We start from the raw sequence: 15,183 nt of genomic DNA on the forward strand, positions 1-15,183 counted from the left end.
GTAGAACAAATAATTTCACAAAATAGCTGATTTTTCAATACACTAATTTATAAAAAATGTTTAAAATGGGCATTTTATGAAGTGACTGATTTTAGTGTTACGGTCATGTTTTGTCATACTTCTATGGGCATCTTGTCAAGCTACTGCTGTGAAGAGTCAAATCATCACCAGGAAACAATGTCCTTAAAATATATTGCTGAAATAAATAAGCAAACTAAAACTTTGGAAATATAAAACCCCTTATGTAATATAATTTGTTTACCAATCTTGTATCACAGTATCTCCAGCTATATCTTTTAGGCACCACATGATGTCTTGTGTCACAGAGGCCCAAGAAGTTGCTCTCTGAGCACTGATGAAACCTGGTTTTAATGTCTGTCTTCATTGCAGATGCCAAATTGAAGGGTGATATTAACCACACTCTCCATTTCTTTTTAAGCCTATTCAGCTGTCTACCTAGAAATGCCTCCCACCTTGCATAGAATTGTGATCTCTTCCTCACTGGTTGGTTTATTTCAAACAAATTCAGAAGTTTTCATTTAAACACAACCTGTAGAGTTGTGCAAACCTTTTTTTTTCTTTTTCTGAGGTAAGCAGGTTACAGATGTCATAGACTGCACAAATGAACTGTGCACATGTGTCAGGTGATTTTTGCAGGCAGAGAGGAGCTGAGGGAGACAAATTAGGAGAAGTATCAGTAGATCACAACTACATAGCCTTTGTTCAGTTTGTAGCATGGACAGACTCTGCTTATGAATTCCTGCAAAATGTGCTGAAAATTCAAAACTCGTGCAGAGTCAAGGAGTATGGCAGAGGTCTCTTTAGACAGAGACCTGACTGATTGGTGTTACTTAACCTGAGCTGCAGCACAACATAGCGGGTCTTTCCAACTGATGTATGACTAAGTTCTTTAAATATGGAGTTCTCCAAAGGCTCTATAAACTGTAGAATAATATTGTATAACATGGCAGGGGAGCCATTGCTTGAAAATGTATGACAGGACAGAGTATTAGGAGATACTAATTTCAAAGTATCTGAATGATGTATTTGTAAGCAGACTCTTGGATTACTCCTGAAAGAACAAACTCTTCTTCCACTTATTTTGCAACTTACAAATGCAAATGCCAGAGCAAATGTGGCACTGCACTGTAAACCCAGCAGCCTAAGTTTGAACTTGCCACTGAACTCATGCCCAAAATATCTTCCCTTTAGCCAAGAGAAAAGGGGAGACTGGGTGATTAAAGATGTTGTGAGGTAATGCTGCATATGATAGAGACTGTAGCTGTTCCTTGCTGGTGCTGAGCTCCAGGCCACGGGCTGCTGCCACCAGTGCAGAGGTTATGGGAACTGCCTCTCCAAAGGCTGCTGGTATGGTGGCACTGAGCCAGCACATCCCGCATTCACCTGTGCTTGCCATGTAGATGGATGATTCAGAAAAGTCCGAGGAAGCCCTCTTCTCCTTCCCACAATATCCCAAGTGGTTAAATAAATCTGATATCAAACTGATGAACAAGTCTTGAAACGGTGGCCTGCCTTCTAAATAGATTTACAAATAAGCACCCACTGTTTCCTTTGCAAATCAAACTCCTTGACACTAAGCAAAGCAATTATAGTGGGCCTTCTGGGAGTTAAATGTATTTACTGCTGATGTTTTTAAAATAGTTGTTTACAGGGTGTCAGATAGTAAGACTGTGTATGATTCATAGCAAATGGCAATATGCCAGAATTTTAAGCTCTCCTTGCATGGTGGCTTGCCTGCTAGCTTGGTTGGATGGAAGGAGAATATTTAGCTTTCTGTTATAAATATACTTTACGATTAGCACTCTTAAAACAGAAAATGAGAAATACAGCATAGCATCTTCTGTTAACATTTGTATAAACTCCATTAATCAAGTGTCTTCTGTATTGTATTCTCCTTGCTTTTATGTTCCAACTTGGCCATTCTTTTCATCCTAGAACACATTTTCTGTTACAGTATTTACTTTTTTTTAAAAAATGGTTATGTTTTGAATTCCACTTTGATGGCCTTGATAGACATCTGTGACATTTTGAAATATGTACAACCAGTTACTTAATTATTTATTGCACTGTAACTGCCTAGAAATGAATGGAGGATTCTACTGTACTTGCTATTGTACAGTTGTTGAAGATCTTGATTAAACCTGCTAATATGATGCATGTATGTCTGGACAGCTGCATTAAATTTTTTTTGTGTCCTTGTAGAAACGGTGTATCTACAGGGTGGCAGCTATTTTGAGCAGCTTAAACTGGAAAGGCAAAACTAATTTTTTGTAGGCCATTTTATCTTACCTATTGGAATGAAGGATGTCTTCTGCATGGGGTAAACCTGGCATATACTCTTTGTAGAACTACTTAGCTGCTTCCAAGAATGTGGTCTATCCTCATACCAGATCAGTGATGACAGAGGTGGTCTAGGAAGGTCTGGGAGAAGTTATTTGTCTCTGCTTCCTGGTCAGTCACATCATCAAGAGACCAGGAAAGCAAGGGTGGAGAAACTGATATAGGTATCCTAAGCCTTCCTATAGACAAAACCTTCTTTACTTATTATACCGGGAGCTAGAAGAGAGACACTGCATCTATGTGCTGTTCCTTCTTCTTCATTTTGCCAACCTTTCAAACGATCTGCATGCTGGAATGGATTTTAGGCATCACTGAGGTAATAGAGGAATTGTACTCTTGATAGACGGGTCATCTCCAATACTTTTATGTCAACTCTCTTTCTCCCACAACATACATACACATGCACAAATAGGCAAACACACATTCACTCAATTTTTGCAGATATTTCCAAAATATTATTGTGCATAGGTTGCTCTTATTTTGCATCCTGTACTGAAATTCTTTATTCAGCCTTCTGAGATGAAAATACCTCCAGGAAATCAGAAATAGATTTAACTAAATTTTGCTTTTAAATTTCTACTGCAAATCAGAGATGAGGTTTGTGTTTGTATGAGGATAATTTTTGACCTAAAGACAGACTTTTAGATCTCCAAAGCACACACCATTTTAACAAAATTAGAATACATGGGCTATGCTGGAACTCAGAATAATAACAACATTTATCCAAAATGAATTTAGTGAAATGTTTGGTATATCATTCTATTTAACAGTTACAATTAGCAAAAATTAATTTTTCTGCTTTTTTTAATTCCTAGTGAAAAGAAAGCATAAAGGCAGCTTTAAAACTGGTACATAAACCACTAAGAGGAATACATTATAGACTATTTTTTCTATTGTACTTATAAATCTTAGAGTAATGAAAATTATTTATTTTTCATTAATTTAATTTATTTCCATGTTTTTCTCTCTTTTCATCTCTTATCCCAATTATTATTTCCTTTTTAAATGGTCTTGTTAAGTACTTACAATCCGGCTGTAATCTGTTGCCACAGCATTTGCACAGCTGAAAAGAAAACGTTACTGAATTGTCAGCATGTTTTCAACTTCATTAAAGTTGACAACCTGGAAATCAGCTGTACAGACTGTATTACTACAGCTACAGGGAAATCTGAGCTATTTTCCTACCATTAAATCATCTTAACAGCAAGTAGCATACTCCAGAGTCAAGCTGCTCAACTCACACTTTCATGTTTCCTAAATAAGTTGCTTTGAGAGAATTTGGAATTTGTTTCATATGTCTCTCTGGAATAAAAAAGCTACTCCTTAATCACTCTTTGAACTAGTGGTAGAGCGTCAGTGTAGCTGTGATAAGTTTACTGAGGCCACCCAGTTTTGAGAATAAGTTAGAGCTGCTCTTCCACTGAATTTAAGAACTGAAATTGGTAAGAAACCGAGAGTTTGACTTGTTCAAAGAGAACTGGCTTCACCTAATGCTGGTTAAACTACATCTTCATTTAACTAAATTGTGGTCTTTTGGACAGGTAGGTCATTTTTATTTTTTCATAATGCCATCAATTCAAAGCATACTGCTTCAGTACAGGAATGTTTTGAAAGAATGAAGACAGTAAAACCGGCACAAAGGAAAGGCAGTACAGTCAAGGAGAATTCTTTTCCTTAAAAATAGAAGAAGAATCTAATTAGTGAATCATGACTAGACCTTCAGGATTTAGACAAAAGTATTTTAGGATTTGGTAGAATAAAATAAATGCCTTGATTCTAAGTTTGAACATGTCCATACAAAGCTTAAAGGTTAGCATGGAAGAAAGCAGAAAGGTGCTGTTGAGAGAAAAGTCTAATCAGAGTTCAAGACAAAAGCAGAATTGAATCATGGGAAAAGAGACCAATTGTTTCTCAGATACAGGAAAGGTAATGTTTTCTATAGGAAATAGAAAGGAAATAATCTGAAGGTGATGCAAATGGACTTCATGGAACAGTGTTAGAGACAGAGACAAAGATAGATGCAAAAGAAGTGGGTTTTGGGCTTTGGATGAATTTAAATGGGAAAATAGGTATAGAAGGAACAAAGTAACAGCTGCAGTAGTCAGATGAAACATCTCTAAAAGAAAAATCAGAGCAATTTCAGACAGGGTAGGACACAGTGAGTGTGACCAAAGACAGGAAAAGAACCAAGAACTCCTGGGTCAAAAGAATCATTCATGATATATATGTGATGGAGAGCCATATAGCCAGAAACATATGCATAAATCATAAATCAAAAATAAAAATTAAAAAAAAATATTGAGGCAACATCAAAGTATGAAAAGCAGTTAAAGGAAAGCATGTGGCCAGCACAATAACAGGAAGCCTATAGTGTCTGCTAGACCACGTTATTCAAAAGAAAATGCCCCAGGCAGGTCTTCTTGCCAAACAGTTGATGTTCTAAGACCAGATAAATTTGCTGTTGGCTACAGGCCTCACACTTTTTTGATTGGAAGTCCCCTGATAAGAGGCATATAAATGTGTCTGTATGTAAACATCTGACACATTGTGTATGTGTCGTGCCATGGCTATGCGTGCACTGGCTGCCCAGATTTGCAGTGCATGTGCAGATTAGTCAGACAGCATGTGCCCAGCAGTTTTAATGCACTTTGGTTATGTTGGATTTGCTCCAAGGAAGAGACTAAGCTACCCTGTGTGTGGATAGGTGACCATTTGTCTATGATTTCAGGACATCTGCTAGCCCAAACTCATCCTTTTCTGGAAGGTGGAAAAGGCACTAGAGGAGGAAAGCTGTGCCTGTGTTGTTGGATAAGGATGTTCATGAAGTGTATAAGAGCAAAGGCTTCTGCACAGCATAGGCAGAGAAAAATACTGTCCAGTCCTTGCAGAGAAGGGATAGAAAGTTTAGCAACAGTGCAGCCACTTTCACTTTTGCTACAATGCAGTATGAGAAAATGTACATATGCCACACTGTTATGTTACCTGAACTGCCCTGCCACAATAGGTAGAACAGCTCAGAACGTCAAACCAAAGCCACAACATTCACACATTTTACATCAGCAAGGTTGATAATGTCATGAAGACATACTAGGGAAATGCAGGTTTAGATGTAAGCATTTGGACAAATCTTGATGCCTGTGTGATAGCTGTGACAACAGAGCAACTCCTAAGAATATTTGTCCTAGCTTCAGGAAGCATGATAACAATTTTATAATCTATGGGAATGCTTATGAACTTGCCTTCCAGCAGAAAAGATCAAGGAAGCTTTTCTTGATGTACTTAAAGAATACATGATGCAACCCAGACTCCAAGGATTCGGATACTTCTAAATGCAGTGTGACAGGGGACAGTTGCAGCATATGGTTGAGCATAACTGAGAAAGGGGGAAACCTCAGTAGTTGAGATTACCAACACTAGTGTGAGGTAAGTGAGTATGGGCCTTCTGTAGCTGCAACCAAAACTGAGTATCAAAATTAAGGAGACTGTCTCTGCTGAGCCTGAGCTACCGTGCAGCACCCAGTCTTCTCCCTTTTTCTGCTGGATTACGTGATCACACAGGACCTTATCGTTGGGGCAAGTGTCTCACTTGCCTTTTCTTTCTCTCTACAGTGCAGCTACAGTCTACCTGGCCTAGAGGACGCTGCTTTCAGGCTCTCTTCAGCAATTACAGTCTGCTTTAGGACACTGTGTCAGATTGGACAATCTGGCAGAAGGAGTTGAAATACACTCACTTGTCTGTCTAAAAGGCAACTCTTCCAGAATATAACTTCTCCTATATTCATATAACATCTGCACAAGTCCAGAAAGAGTACAGTGAAATATTAGATGGAATAGGAATTCTTTCTGTTGACAATCTAGTATATAGAGACACTCAAAAAACACCTAATGGAACTACTCATAAGATGGAGTGCCATCTAAAACTGAATCACTGCAAAATAAAAATAGGTGCTGTGTGAGTTACTTTGGTCAGACATTAGAAAAAAATACCCTTGGATCTGTTCAAACAAAGTGAAAACAATAAAGCATTTTCAAATCTCCAACTTCTTGGTGAAAAAATGAGAATCCATAATAAACAAGACGGTTTACCTATTAACAGATTAATACAGATCATTGTTATGAAGCCCAGAAAAAAAAGCATATCTTATTAGGAAAATCTGATGAAAACTTTGAGAACACAGGGGCTGTAAAATTTTTAAACCACAATAAATGGCAGCAACAGTCACTGTATGTGTTTCGGGGCTTGTTCCTAGAAATTCAGGTCACAAGGCTGAAAAGGTAGATAAGCTGTAAATAGGTGGACAAAGCAGTATGTTGCAGGAGACACTTTGGGGGCATAAGGATTGAAAGTGTAGAACTATCACAGGAAAATTATTCTCAAATAGAAAAGAATTTACCACTGTCACTGAATGTCAGTACATACTGTGCAGTATAGCTGAAATAGATAACAAATCTTAGAGGATATTCTTGACAAATCTTAAGCTTCTGCACCATCTCGACTTCACACATGATCATAAACCTACAAAGGTATGACTTCAAAGTGAAATACAAGCCCAGAAGAGAAATTCCTGTAGCAACATGAGCTGGTGTCTGCAAAAAAAGGTGCAGAAATTCTGAAGAAAAGTAGAGAGCATTAATATGATGAATCTTTTAAAAGAATTGGTCAGGATGATTTTGCCCAAAAACAAGTTCTCCTGTCCTACCACACTCAAGAATGTGGAAATACAAAAGTTAATCTGGAAAATTAATGGAAAGAAAGCAGTGGCACTGAAGAAAAGTCCTTCGAGGTACCTGCAAAGATTTGCGGATCTGACAATGATATTATGGAAGTCTTAAGATCAAACGTACTTCACCAGTGCCAAATGTGTGTGAAAGACAGGACATGGTTAGGACATGCTGATGATTTGTGTCTTTATTTTTTTTTTCGTATGGCAATAAAATGTGTATAACAAGATCTAAAACATTTGAATAAATTTATCTGCAGTAGTCAATTAATAGATACTCCCATTATGGAAACCGCTAGAGACAGAAGTAGCAGAGGCTCTTATACTAACAGATGATGTACTTTAGAGAGCCCAGGAGCAATGGATAACTGATCTAAAGGATATCTTCAACTTGATGCTAGATCCTCAACATAAAAAATATATTTGAGGTAGCTCCAACAGACAGTGCACCCGTGATCTCTGGACTGGGTGCCACAAAAGAGATGTTCATGAGCTAAAGCAGCAATAATGATCTTGCTTCGCACAATGAACCACAGGGCATATTTTAAAAATTTCAAAGCAGTAGCATTTCGTTTATGTGTAGGCACACACAGATGAACAAGGGTAGAGCCAAACACCGACACTGCTCACCATCCCTGGAGCTGGCTGAAGCACACACAGCTGAGCAAGCAGATTTTGTTTCTGTTCAGGGTGGTCAAGAGTGCTACTGCTTTGTTTATGAAGCTGCTAAAACACACCTCAGGAGTCAAACATTTCATCTCTAAAGGCAAGAAGAAAGCACAGAGCTGTAACCCCTGTGACAAGACTATGTTTTTCTTTCCAGAACCTCTCCCCACGGTGAAATAAAACAGGTGAATGAACAGAGGGAAAAAAAGTAGAAATACTACTCATGATAAAAGTGCCAGTATACAAGATTCCTTCCTGAAGAGGATTATAAGGGCCAGTGCCTTTCCAGTGAGGTAATTGAACACCCTGGGCTGGGTGTTTGTGGGTCAAAGGAGGGGTTCCTCTCTGGGTGAAATCACAGATGCTTAGGAGCTGCTTGTATCAGTATGAGTGTGGCAGATGGTGACCACAGAAGCTCTGTGACATTTGGCAGGGGCTTCCCATCAAGCTATCTACCTCTGGGAGAAAACAAGCAACACACTCCTTGGCTGACCTAACGGCAGTTTATAAGAATGCACAGAACAGACCTTGATACGGATGTGGGAGTAAATCCAAGCTTAAAAGTCAGGGGACTTTTACAGCATCTGCTGAGGTGCCTCCCCTCCATGGCTTAACATATTAATTCCTAGCATCCTAACCAGGATTCACACTTTGTGGTTTCCTTGAGCTTCATCTTCCCTATGAAAACATGTATACAGAGCTTTTGCTTAGAGACTCTAAAGGTGCATTTACTTATAACATGAGAGATTTACTCTACACAGCAAGATTCCTAAATGCAATGTTCCATACCTGGGCTTGTGTTCCCCGTGGAAGGAGTGAACTTTGCTGTCATATCAAGTCAAATGAAAGTTGTGTCTGGGTAAGCCATAAGGGAATTAACTCATGGTTTGATCTTGTAAAAACAGACCAGAGTTTCTCTTGGTAGGAAATATACTCTCCTGTGTCTCCACCTGATCTAAAACTCCTTCACTCTCTGCCATGCACACATCTGCTTTCTAGTACTTTCCTTCCCTGTTTAGCTGTTGATGAACTTCTGATACCCTTCATAAGAAAGAAGTAGAACAGCACCAACCAACTACTCAGAGCATCTAGGAGAATTCAACCCACACAGGAGCTCAAGATCTAGCAACACACTGTCATAAGGTCCTCCAAATCTCACAGGCAGCATTTAGGGTACTGTCTATTCCAGACACCTTACTGTCTTAGATCTTGAGTTGCTTCCCATCACCATTTATGCATTCAAGACAAGTACTGAGCTGCATTCTGATTTAAGTCTTCTAGAAGAAGTGATTCTGGCACAGCATGTTTTTCAATTTTGTATGCTAAAACTTATGTAACAGAGAAGTATGTAGATGCTGAGTTTGTAAGAAGGGCCATGCTTGTCTTATATGAAAAGTTTTGTTTACTGGCAGACAAGGATGCTGCTGCCCAGTGAGAAGCCAAATTTGCCTGAATCACAGAATGGCTGAGATGGGAAGACGCCTCTGGAGACAGCCCACTCCAGCCCATGACTGAGCAGGGACACTGAGCAGGTTGCCCAGGGCTGTTTCTCACATGGTGTCTGGAATCCCTTTACATATCAGAGGTTGACATCGTGACAGACAGCATTTCATTGACAAGAAACTTCAGAGCCAGTATCATGATTTTCAATTAGGTACCAAAATTGCAAGTGATGGGATGAAAGAGTGATGCATTTCCAGTCCAAGGGATTCTTTGAGAGTAAGAAGATACAGCAGCAGATTTTTTACATCAGCTTATGGTCTTATTTGGACAGACAACACCCAAGAGAGGTGATCTGTCTAAGGAATTAGGCCCTAATTCTGATGAGTGTGAAACTGTCATGTCAGCTTTGCCACCTGAGCAAATCAGACAACATAGCACAAGACTCAGTCAGCATATGAAGCAATATTAAGGTGTGCTGCCATTTAATTTCTTTTTACTCACTTTCAAAGCCAATAAATAATTCCCCGACTTTTTTCCCACCATCTTTTCTAGAGTAAATATCTTCTCTTTAACTTTGAAATTTTCTTCCATTTCAGAAGCTATTTTAGGCTGGCCTGATAAATATTAAACATTTTCCCTTCAGGTTGTGAAAGGTCCCCGGAAGATGCCGGTTGTACCCAGGGCACTTTGTTACTAACCAACAAGAACTGGTAACAAGGGCTACCAAGCTGATGGCTAGAAATATCAGCCACACACAGGTAGCAAGCAGCGGGGTGAGGCAGAGATGGCCTGGAAGCTGAGCGTTGTACTGACTCTGACACTTAACTACTGGCTGATGGCATGACTCACCTGTGTGACTCAGGCCTGCAAAACCCCCATGGATGTGTAAAGACAGCAAATTCCTAACTGACTGAGTGCCCCAAACTCCCAAGTTGTGCAGTAAGACCCCAACTCCCCCATATGTTTCTGTGACACTACTGTTTCAAGAGAAACATTGTAAGATACCTCTGATCAGTGTTTCTTGGTCATTGTCAGTATGTGCCAAGCCTGAGTTGCTAATAACAGAAGGTTTTTAAGCCTTTATTAGTTTGAAATGCTATTGCACTTATTTCAGGTTAATCTGATCCTGGATCACTCGTCCTGGAAGCCACTGCAGTAGGAAGCACAGTGACACTGTCAGCTGTCACAGCCAAGAGAAACTGGAAGAAGACTTTGTTCTGAGCCTGTCATTGCATGGTTTGGTAGTTTGTTCCAGTGCAACATCTTTGATTTCCTTTCTATTTGGAGCAGTTAAGACCAAAGGTTGATACTAGTCTGGATGGAAGTTAAGGTGAAGTTAGGATGTTCAAGGTGAGAAAAATAGACAAAATACTCTGGGCTCTTAGTCCAGGCAGATATTAAATGACATGGTACCAGATAGTAGATGATACCTGCTACTTGAAAACATAAAATACTGTATATACAGTAAAAAAATGTTGAAGGATTCTGAAGCTGATTATTTAAATTTTGATTCTACAAAAGTTGTCAAAACTTTTTTGAGTAAGAAAAAAAATAATCCTTTCGTTGTGAAAGCAGTTTAAACTTACTATCTTCCATTTTAACTGCCCATACCATACTATGGCTGCTGTACATACTACCAGATACCTTGAAACCATTCTGCTGACACCAGAATGCACATACCATGTGCATGCCATGCCCCTAGCCAAACCTGTGCATAATCTAGACCTCCAAACAGATTTTTCACTCTTTAACAAAAAGTGTCAGCAGCAAACCACACATGTGCTGGTATCATTTCTGCAGATAGCTGTGCACAAAAGCCAAAGCCTGACAGTTACCATGGGATTATCTCATTAAGCTTTTACTGAATATGCTGCATTCTTCAATGTTTGTTAGTCTTTGCTACTTCTTCCCACTCTCCTGTAATTCTCTTGCTGTCTGTGCGGGAATGTGAATGGCATCAAACTCAAGCAAGAGTAAGGGAGCTGCTGTACTCTGTCACCCAGGAGTGTGGTACCACAGTCATGTTTGGCTTGAAAATCCATAGGCATTGATGTGTATTTTGGAAAAAAGAAATCAGCTAATGCACCTGTTGCTATTTATGAATAATAATAAAAAACTTTGAAGAAGAAGGGTACTTAACCTAGCTTCCTGCTGAGCATTGGACAAGGTTCTGGTTTTCCCTGAGCCCCCTTTGTGTTCTTTTAGTCAGTGCAGGAGCCTTCAGATGAGTGTGTTTTACAGTCACTCCCCTTATTACTTCAGTCCTGTGAAGGCCTATTTACACTTCCAGAGAGGTATGAGAAGGTCCTGGGTAATGAAGACAGTTATTATTTCATGAGAAGCAGTCCTTTCTGGTTTACACACACATCCTGTGTGCACAAGCTTGCAGGAATAGTCCCTGGGGAAGACTTGGCTCTGTTGAAATTCTAACTGTACCTTGTGTCTCAACAGAAAGATTTCTGTCCTTTTGGTTTCAACAAAGAGTATGGCATAACCCACTATACCCAAAGACAGAGGGAGGCTGGGGCCACATTTTAATGCACACCATTTTACTTACGGGGTTTTCTCTCTTTAGCTCCTCAGATAAAGGAGCCTGAGTGACAGATTTTCCCCACTGTTGTCCAAGTCTGCAGTATGCTCCAGATACGTCAAGAAGATCATCAGCTATTGCACTGCTCACCTGTTACGGATGTGCCTGTTTGGAGACAGCTGCTAGCCTGGATCAGGCCACCTGCAATGGCCTCAGGTGTTCTGTGGGCTGCAGCACAAAGCTGTGGCTGTTGCAACCTGCAGTAGGTTTTTAGAGAGTGGTGATTTGCTGCTGGCACATTGCTGTTAATGTGTTTACTCACTTTCTTCAGGATCTTGTGAGAATTGCCAGTGAATTCAGATAACTGACAGGATCTTAGTTATAATTAGTAGCAGCTTCCACTCTGACACACTGGAAGGGCTAACAGCATTTTTCTTAAGGCAGAGTTGTTATGCTCTTCTCCAGAGAGGTACTTAAAAAAAGTACATTTTCTAGCAAAAAGCCTCTCCCACTTGTTTAGGACAGATGGGAGAGGAAGGGACTCTGAAGTGATGGAGTTTGAGGGTAAAAAATTATTGTACAAACTGTCACATAGCGTGGGCTGTTGCAGATCAGCTATTTTTGTTATTACTGACATGCATCCGTATCAAGAACTCAAACAGTATCAGAGCAGATCTGGATGAAGTTTCTATTTCTCTCTTCATACAAGCTGTGAAAAATTGCAGGGAAATTAGCAGAGTTCAATACATGTGGAGACCTGAATCTCAAGGGGTGAATCAAAAGACTGAATTTATTTAGCCTGATGAGCGAAGCGTATCTGTCCACAGGGTCTGATGACAGGGCACTGGTTTTCAGAAGTCGTTTTGTTCCATTTCAGAGGAACTTGAAAATGAAAATAAACATCAGTGGGACTTTCAAAAAGCCTAAGAAGCTTAATACCCAAGAAGAGATAAAGATCTGCTGACTTCAGTGAAACTGGGGCTCTGGTTTGAGGTTATCACTCCTCACAGACACCATAGAAATAAGGTGCCCAAAGGATTGTCTTGGTCTACTGAGTCCAGTTCTTGACAACTGCAAACAGCCCCATAAAATTTGAGAAGGCCCAGTCTGAGGGGCCCTTCACCATCTGTACATCCCCAGAAAGTCCTCTTGTTATACGTGCCAGCAGGTCTCTGCAGAAATCTGTTGTTATACATGTCTACAGGTCCTTGGAGGAATCTACCTGGTCTCTATCTCCAGCTTCCATTGTGGACAACACAGATGAAAAGTAAAATGCAGAAAAGGAATAATTCAGGGACAACATTGAATTATGAACTTCCATTTTACAAGATTAGGGGGCCCCTAAGAGTGCAAGAGACAGAAAATATGGTAGGATAGGGACATGATTGGGCCAGTTACTTGTCAACCCAGTTAAACATAATTTAACAACCTGAGATTAACAGAGCTTCTGGCCATAATTTGTATGACTTCCAGGACTGAGCAACTCCTTGGGGATAGGTTTTGAGATTAATCCTGATGGTTAACACAACAGTTCTCTGGTGTTGTAGAGCACTTTTGTGTCAATTATTCCTGCTATTTCATTTGTTTTTTCTAAATGTTGTATGTACTTCTAAATGTAAAATGTTTCCCACTGATATGAGGAATTACAAATTAACAAATAAAGCAAGTAGTAACATCAATAAGTATTAATAAAAGTAAGGACACTTAATAATTATGCATGTGACTCAGGATGTCTTCACATCCAGAAAGGAGGCTTGAATATGTTCAAACAATGACTTATCTTTTTCACCCAAAGTTTATTTTTCAGAAGTGCACCTGAGCTACAACTTTACTAATGTAAAAGTCTTGGAATATTGTCCCTGCCTGCCAAAACTATCTCCTCTAATTGAACTTACCCTTTAGTAAGTGCAAAGTGAAGCAAGGCAGGGCTTTGCCACCTCAAATATGAAAAGCCGTAGCCAGACAAGAGTCTGACTGCTTCTCCTACAAGAAGAGCATGATCTATGTTAAAACAGAGACTTGGGAAGTGATTCCTACAGATCCAGACTTGCTTTTCCTTCTGGTGCCAGAAGGATGTGACCTCACTGGTCACCTGTGGGTACTGCTGGTGATGGATCCAGTGCAGAGTGTAGGGTTGTCTGTGGCTCTGGCAGGCACAGGGAGCAGGGATGTAGATATTGCTGCCCTTCCTGGCTTCCTCTGCTTGAAGGACTTCTCTGCTACATTTGTGCCTAGACCTGTCCCTGCTCAGGTGTCACAGCACCACTGACACACTAGGGATGGAGAGACCCCACTTAATTTTAACTGGCACTCACCAGTGGTTCAGTTTAATAACTCCACACATCCAAGAGAACTGAGACTGTCCTGGGGCAGCAGTCTCAAGTGTTCAGGTGTGAGAAGTACAAGCTCAAGGGGACAGGACTGAAGGAGCAATGCTAGTTTGTCATGTATGTCCTTTCATAGGGAAGAATATGAGGTTGTGTACACTGTCAGGGTGGGAATCTCACCTGGACAGAGTTTTGTTGGAACTACATTTCAGGCTGTGAATTAATGAATAGGAAGTATTTTTGCACAGGAGAAACTCCAGACTGAGTAATGTCTTTGGCAAAAGTATTGGATTTCCAGAAGCACTGGATACTATTAACTAGTCTTTTGAGGTTGTGCTTTATCTTTCTGTTTACGTGCAAAAATTTACCTGGTGCTGAATTAGTTTGTTCAATGGAAATCTTATCAAGTCTGAAGAGCTCTGTGAAATCGAGCAAGAAGCTAGAAGGATGTGAAATGCTTACACTGAGAACTCTGGGTTACAACTAATATTTAACATTTATATATAAAGGGAAAAGAGGTCATGTAGCAGATTCCTACTATCACATCGGCCAAATAGCTATGCAAATGTCTTTTGATTTCTCCTTAATACTCATGTTTTGCAGAAAAACTCCTAGGGTGCTAATCCCTTGGACTGATATTCATTCACATGAAATGAAATACACCGAAGAGTGGAAATGATAAAAAGACTTTAGTGGCACAAGTTTGGCAATGAGCAAGTCATGTGGGTCAGCATAAATGAGTTCAGATAAAATTTTATATTACCAGACCATGCATTTCACAAATGCTGAGCACAAAATGATAAAAAAATAAAATCTCCATTTTTGTTGAGTATTTAAAAATTATTGTGGCTAATGGCTGTGTTTTTTTGTTCTTCAAGTAAAGCAAATATTCAAGCATTTTAATTGTGAAGTATGAGATCTTGAAATCTTATTGAAACAAACAGCAAAATTCCCACTGACCTTAACTGGAGCTGGGACTTCATCCAGGTAGCCAACTACATGGGACTCAAAGAAGGGAAAAATAATAACAAATACATTTTAGAAACAGATGTTTTTTTCCTGAAAAGGTTTTTTTTTCCTATCTTAATATATAAAACTCTTGTTTTCACTCCAAAGATTAACTCTGAGACTCCCT

The sequence above is a fragment of the Myiozetetes cayanensis genome, unplaced genomic scaffold, assembly GCF_022539395.1.
Source record: "Myiozetetes cayanensis isolate MyiCay16 unplaced genomic scaffold, myiCay2020 scf2-11, whole genome shotgun sequence".
NCBI classification, from domain to species: Eukaryota; Metazoa; Chordata; class Aves; order Passeriformes; family Tyrannidae; genus Myiozetetes; species Myiozetetes cayanensis.